Source organism: Petaurus breviceps, unplaced genomic scaffold (genome assembly GCF_028583685.1).
Source record: "Petaurus breviceps papuanus isolate PSGF00001 unplaced genomic scaffold, PetGlider_PUasm1.0 350, whole genome shotgun sequence".
Classification (NCBI taxonomy): Eukaryota; Metazoa; Chordata; class Mammalia; order Diprotodontia; family Petauridae; genus Petaurus; species Petaurus breviceps.
The window spans coordinates 2,562,301-2,569,496 of NW_027186199.1; the positions used below are offsets into that span (position 1 = coordinate 2,562,301).

Sequence of the window (7,196 nt, forward strand, 5' to 3'; positions counted from 1 at the left end):
TAGCTTTGAAGCATGAGGACTGCTTCATTTTGTATTAAGAGAGTCAGATCGGGAAAGAGGTGAATGTCTATTTCCCACCCAGCCTCCACGATCACAGGGATAACATGGTCACCTCTGCATTTTTACATTTATTCTTTCCTGATCTCAGACCAACAAATTTCCAGTGTTGGACTTGTCAAGGACTCCTACATCCAAAGCCTCAAAGAAAAATATGAATTGGCCCCAGACCACTGAAGAGCTCAAAAAGGATTTTTAAAATCAAGTAAGAGAGGTAGAGGAAAAATTGGGAAGAAAAATGAGTGATGCAAGAAAATAATGAAAAAAGAGTCAACAATTTGGCAGAGGAGGCACAAAAAGTACTGAAGAACATCGTAAACAACAGAATAGGCCAAATGCTAAAAGAGGCACAAAAATCCAGTGGAGAAAAGAATGTCTTGAAGAACAGAATTGGTCAAATGGGAAAGAAGTTAGGAAAACTCAATGAAGAAAATAATTCTTTAAAATTATAACTTACGGGGTGGCCAGGTAGCACAGAGAGTAAGAGCACCGGCTCCAGTGTCAGAACGACCTGGAGATCGAATCCCGGGCTCAGACACTTAGCACCCACCCAGAAACACCTGGCCATGTAACCTTGAGCAAGTTACTTAACCCCAATTGCTTAGGGGCAGCCAGGTGGCTCGGTGAGTAAGAGCACCGGCTCCAGTGTCGGGATGACCTGGATCAAATCCAGCCTCAGATACTCAGCACCATACCCAGAAACAACTGCCGTGTAACCTTGAGCAAGTTACTTAACCCCGATTGCTTTTAAAAAAAAATTATAACTTAGTAAGTGGATTCTAATGACTTAATGACACATCAAGAAACAATAAAACAAAATCAAAAGAGTGAAAAAATAAAAGAAAATGTAAAATATGTCACTGGAAAAAACAACTGACCTGGAAAATATATACAGGAGAGATAATTTAAGAATTATTGGACTACCTGAAAACCATGATAAAAAAAAAAGTGTCTAGACATCATCTTTCAAGAAATGATCAAAGGGGGGAGGCAGAGTCAAGATGACAGTGTAGAAGCAGGAAAACTCCATGCACTCCCCCCCATAACCACTTCAAATACCTATAAAATATGACTCTAAACAAACTTTAGAGCTACAGAACCCACAAAGTGACAGAGAGAAACAAATCTCCCACTGAAGGCAGTCTGGCAGGCAGACAGGAAGGATCCATCACAGCATGCTGAAAGCAGAGTCCAGCCCCCCTTAAGCCCTTAGTTTTAGCCTCAGGGTGGCCCCAACCAGCTGTGGCTGGAGGGACTTCAGGAGAGTGGATCAACAGCAGCAGTAGCAGTTTCCAGAATTATCAACCTATAAATGCCAAGGGCAAAGTAAAAGGTCAGTGTGGACTTTGGAAACAGGGAGTCTGGGAGTGCAGTCCAGCCTCTGCCCCTGGAGGGAGAAGTGGCTGAGGTGGGGCAATCACATAGCTGCCACCACGTGGCAGCTTTAGAGCTCCTGTTGTGAAGATTTTAGGGGGACCAAGCAACTAGTCTGAGGGGTAATTGCTCTTGCTTTAACCTGCTTGGATATGGATTACTGTCGAGGGTGAAGGTCCTGGGGTGTGTGAACAGGTGCCAGAGCCTGTGGAGGCTTCAGAGAGTGCACCCAACTAATAACTCTGGCAGATGCAAAAACCCCAGTGATTTGGGACAAAGCTCTCCTCTCTGGAATCAGAGTTCTACTGTGGCAAAAAGCTCAAAAATCAAGTAATTGAGTGGTAACATGAGCAAGCAAAGGAAGCAAAGCAAGCACAGCGGTCAAACCTTAGATTCCTATTTTGGGGACACAAAGGATCAAAGCATGAAACAGGAGGAAGAAAATGAAGTCAGAACTCCTACACCAAAAGCTTCCAAGAAAAAATATGAATTGGTTACAGGCCATAGAGGAGCTTAAGAAGGATTTTGAAAACCAAATAAGAGAAGTGAAGGAAAAATTTGCAAAAGAAATGAGAATGATGCAAGAGAATCATGAAAAATGAGTCAACAACTTGACTGAAGAAAATAACACCTTAAAAATTAGACTAACTAGGAGCGGCCAGGTAGCACAGCAAGAAAGAGCACCGGCTCCAGTGTTGAGAAGACCTGGAGATCGAAGGGCTTGGAATATGATATTCCAGAGGTCAGAGGAGCTGGGACTGAAACCAAGAATCACCTACTTGGAAAAACTGAGTATCATATTGTAATGGTAACTTAATTTGAATTTGAAGATCCTTTTGCGTTGGCAAAAGTAGCAGGTACTTAACACTTAGTAACTGATCAAGCCTCTGTTGGGGGAACAGAAGGTATGAACTCCTGTCTCCTGTTATATGACATAACAGGAAGGGGTTGGCTGAAGGAAGTAGGTAATACTGCATATATAAGAAAAGCCCCAGAGAGGCACAGTCAGAATTTCCTTGAGACCAAGATCTGGTGGCAGAGCAGCTACAGAAGAATGGAAAACTGAGTGCTGAGAACTTGTGGTGGTGGTGGAGCTTCTTCTGAACAGGATCCCAGGAGCCTAGAGCCCAGAGCCAGGAGGCCAGAGCCAGGAGCCAGGACCCCAGGTGACTGAAACATGACTGGAATGCTGAGACTTTGTTTGTTTGCGGCTTGGTTGAGCCTTGAATTCCCTGGAGCAGAAATGGTGAAGGATCTGACATGGACCAGAAGCTGTGAAGTTCAGTGTGGAGCAGCACCTGCCCAGAGAGCTGGTCAAGGAACTGGGAGCTGTCTGCCATTGAACCCAGGTGACAGTCTGATGAATCCAGGTAGAATATGGGACCATGGAAAGGGATCCAGGGAATCTGAGAACAGGCCCCAAGTCAAGATGAAAAGACCTCTCCTTGGGTACTGAGTAATTATGGAATTATAGTTTATTAGTGACCTAGGGGATGGAGAGTTTTGTATATGATACTTAGTAAGACTTTGCTGAATAAGTGACTGATTGTACTTTAAGTACTTTGAGATATTAATGATAAGTGACTGATTGAGTTAATCAAGACTTTGCCCCATGAGTGGAAGACTTTGACTATTGTACTTTGAGACTACTGATAAGTAACTAATTGAGTTAACTTAAGAGTGACTATTTTACTTTAAGACTATGTTGTGAATATTATTTTGTGATTTTCAGTGATAAGTTGTAATATTGTGAATGCTGTACCTTGATTTTCCATGGATGTTTTGCTTTTGTTATGGAATAAATACAGTGATCACTATACTGATTAATCAGAACCTTAAAAAAGCTATTCACAGTAGCAGTTCTTCTGGAAAGCTTCTGTGCATGGCATTACACATGTTTCAGGGGAAAATATGGTCATTCAATGAAATAGAGGACTTCAAGCATTCTTGATGAAAAAACCAGAGTTGAATAGAAAATTTGACATTCAGATACAGGAAGCAAGAGAAGCATGAGAAGGCAAGCAGGAAAAAGAAATCATAAGGAACTTATCAAAGCTGAATTATTTACATTCCTACATGGAAAAATGATAATTGTAACATGAGACTTTTCTCAGTATGAGGATAGTTGAAAGGAATATAAGTGTAAATGTGTGTACATATATATATATATATATATATATATATAGGGGTATATGGATGTATGAATACATATGGGTACAGGTATACATAGACAGAGGGCACAGGATCAATTAAATAGGAAGGGATGATACTTAAAAGCTGAAATTGAGAGGTGAGAAAGGAATATAATGAGAGATGGGGAGAGATAGAATGGGGTAAATTATCTCATATAGAAGAGGCAAAGCATAACTGTTACAATGGAGGGAAAGAACAGGAAGGCCAAAGGGAATGGGTCAACCTTAGTCTCATTGAATTTGGCTTAGGGAGGGAATGACATAGACACTAAACAGGGTATCTCACCCTACAGAAGAGTAGGAGGGAAAGGGATGAGAGGGGGGTTGATGGAGGGGAGGGCAGGTTGGGGAGATGGGTAGTTAGAAGCACATGCTTTTGAAAAGGGACAGGGTCAAAGTAGAGAATAGAACAAGTGAGGGGGGTGTAGCAGCAAGCACCCCAAGCATCCTCAGGGTTTGCCCCCACCACAGGTTCTTGGATCTGCTTTGTTAAAGGAAAGCAACTCAAAATGGGTTAACAAGCTTACTTTAATCAGTCAGACATATATCCTTTACCTTTTTCAGGAGAAAAGGTCAGCACCCTGAACCTCAAAGTATACAGGCATAATTATCAAGACAGAAACATCAAGTAGACAGATTTCCAAACTGTCCAACCATTACATCCACACCCAGTCAACATCTGGGTTTCCACATTCTGGGTTTTTCAAAGCCAGGGGACTCTCAACAACGGCTTCCCAGAATTCAGATCAAATCACAGAACACTTCTCAAAGTGAGTCCCAAAACAAAGCTACACATCAGGGCTTATATAGCCTTCTCCTGGCTCAGAGAATGTAACAACTTTTTGGACCCACTGGCCAATCAAAAGTATCTACTGAAAAACAAGCCTCCCACCCCAGGCTCCAGGTGCACGTTAGCCTAGGGGCAGGGAAGATCTTTAAAATTTACACTCTCATTACAGGGGGTGGGATAGGATGGAGGGAAATATAGTCAGTCTTTCACAATATATCCACTATGGAAATGTTTTGTGTAGCTACACATGTACAACCTATATTGAATTGATTATCTTCCCAGTAAGGGTGGGTGATGAGGGTGGCAAGGAAAAAATCTGGAATTCAAAGTTTTAAAATCAAATGTTAAATATATATATATATATAATTATTATTTTTTTTACATGCAACTGGGAAGTAAGATATACAGGCACTGGGGTATGGAGATCCATCTTGCCCTACCAGAAAGTCGGAAGGGGGATGGGGGAGGATATAGGAGAGAGCAGATTGGGGGAGGGGGTATACAGTGGGATCGCTGTTTTGGGGTGGTGAGTAGGGGCAAGATGGGGAGAAAATTTGTAGCTCAAAATCTTGTGGAAATGAATGATGTAAACTAAAAGTAAACACAAATTTTAATTTTGAAAATATATAAAAAAAGAAATCATGAAAGAAAACTTCCCTGATATTCTAGAAGCAGAGGGGGAAAAAGGAATTGAAAGAATCCCCTGATTCTCCTGAAAGATATTGCAAAATGCAAACTCCCATGAATATTATAGCCAAATTCCAAATCTCCTTGTCAGTGAGAAAATATCGTAAACAGCCAAAAAGAAACATTTCACATATTGTGGAACCATAGTCAAGATAACAAAAGGTTTAGCAGTTTCTACAATAAAGATTCAGAGGATTAGGAATATTGCATTTTGAAGGGCAAAAGAGTTAGGATTACAACCAAGAATCACCTAACCAGCAAATTTGAGCATCATTCAGGGGAAAAAGTAGGCATTCAGTGAAAAGAAAGAGAACTTTCAAGCATTCTTGATGAAAAGACCAGAGTTGAATAGAAAATTTAACTTTGAAATACAAGACTCAAAAGAATCATTAAAAAGGTAAACAGGAAAGAGAAATCATAAGGGATTCAATGGTTAAGCTGTTTACATTCCTACATGGGGAAAATGATACTTGTAACTCCTAAAAACTTTCTCATTATTAGGGCAGTTAGAAGGAGGATACATAGACAGAGGTCACTGGTGTGATTTGAATATGATGTAATAATCATCTAAAAAATAAAATCAAGGAGTTAGAAAGAAGAATGTACTGGGATAAGGAGAGAGTGAGAGGAAGTATGGGAGATTTTTTTCTGACATAAAAGAGTGCAGAAAGAGGTTTCACTGTGGAGGGAAAGATAGGGGAAGAGGCCAGGCAAGCACATTAACCTTACTTTCACTGGAATTGGCTCAAAGAGGGAATAACATACACACTTAGTTCAGTGTAGAAATCTATCTTAAGGAGAGTAGGATGGGAAGAGAATAAGTTAAGTGGTGGGGTTAATAGAAAGGTGGAAGATTGGGGGAGGAAAAAGTCAGAAGCAAAACACTTTTGAGAATGGACAGGGTGAAAGGAGAGAGAATAAAATAAACTCGGGGAAAGTAGGATGGATACATAGTTGGTAATCATTACTGTGAAAAAAATTTACAGCAAGATTCTCTGATGAAGACCACATTTCTCAAATATATAGAAAACTGAGTTAAATTTATAGAAATATGAGCTATTCCTCAGTTGACAAATGGTTAAAGGATATGAACAGGCAGTTTTCAGACAAAGTAATCAAAGCTATCTATAGTCATGAAAAAGTGCTCTAAATCACTATTGACTAGAGAAATGTAAACTAAAACAATTCTGAGGTATTACCTCATACCTATCAGATTGACTAATATGACAGAAAAGAAAAATGAAAAATGTTGGAGGAGATGTGGGAAAATTAAAAGACTATTACAATGTTGGTGGAATTGTGAATTGTTCCAACCATTCTGGAAAACAATTTGGAACTGTGCCCAAAGAGCTATAAAACCATGCATACCCTTTGACCAAGCAATACTACTGCTAGGTCTGTAACCCAGAGATAAAGAAAAGGATGTATATGTACAAAAATATTTATAGAAGATCTTTTAGTGGCAGCAAAGAATAGGAACTTGAGGGGATGTCCATCAATTGGAGAATTACTGAACAAGTTGTATATGATTGTGATTATTGCTTTATAAGAAATGATGAGCAGGACACTCTCAAAAAAACCTGCAAAGACTTACATGAACTGATGCAAAGTGAAATAAGTAGAACCAGGAAAATATTGTACATAGTAATAGAAATATTGTATGATTATTTACTGTGAATAACTTAGCTATTCTCAGCAATACAATGACCCAAGACAATTCTGAAGAACTTATGATGAAAAGTGATCTCCATCTCCTGAGAAAGAATTGGTGATACCAGAATAGAGATCAAAGATACTTTTTCGGGGCGGCCAGGTAGCACAGCAAGTAAGGGCACCGGCTCCAGTGTTGAGAAGACCTGGAGATCGAATCCCGGGCTCAGACACTTAGCACCCACCCAGAAACACCTGGCCGTGTAACCTTGAGCAAGTTACTTAACCCCGATTGCTTAGGGGCGGCCAGGTGCCTCAGCAAGTAAGAGCACCGGCTCCAGTGTCGGGATGACCCGGATCAAATCCAGGCTCAGATACTCAGCACCACACCCAGAAATAATAACTGGCCGTGTAACCTTGAGCAAGTTACTTAACCCCAATTGCTT

At 40.4% G+C, this 7,196-nt stretch overlaps 2 protein-coding genes across 8 annotated transcripts in view; both read left to right on the forward strand.

Moving 5' to 3' along the window:
• LOC138168071 (myelin-oligodendrocyte glycoprotein-like) overlaps window positions 1–3,248 on the forward strand; it is an 81,693-nt gene extending 78,445 nt beyond the window's left edge. The window contains exon 9 of the transcript XR_011170025.1: window positions 60–3,248. The gene's annotated coding sequence lies outside the window, so the exon portion shown is untranslated. The remainder of the gene's footprint in view (window positions 1–59) is intronic.
• Window positions 1–7,196, forward strand: part of LOC138168072 (myelin-oligodendrocyte glycoprotein-like) — a 16,201-nt gene that overhangs the window by 8,643 nt on the left and 362 nt on the right. For 6 of the 7 annotated variants that reach the window (XM_069097098.1, XM_069097101.1, XM_069097105.1 and 3 more), the window contains one exon: window positions 1–3,248. This exon is cut by the window's left edge and continues 438 nt beyond it. The exons of the other annotated variant lie outside the window; for it this stretch is intronic. The gene's annotated coding sequence lies outside the window, so the exon portion shown is untranslated. Of the gene's footprint in view, window positions 3,249–7,196 lie in introns of those variants that run through there. 7 annotated transcript variants of the gene reach the window in all.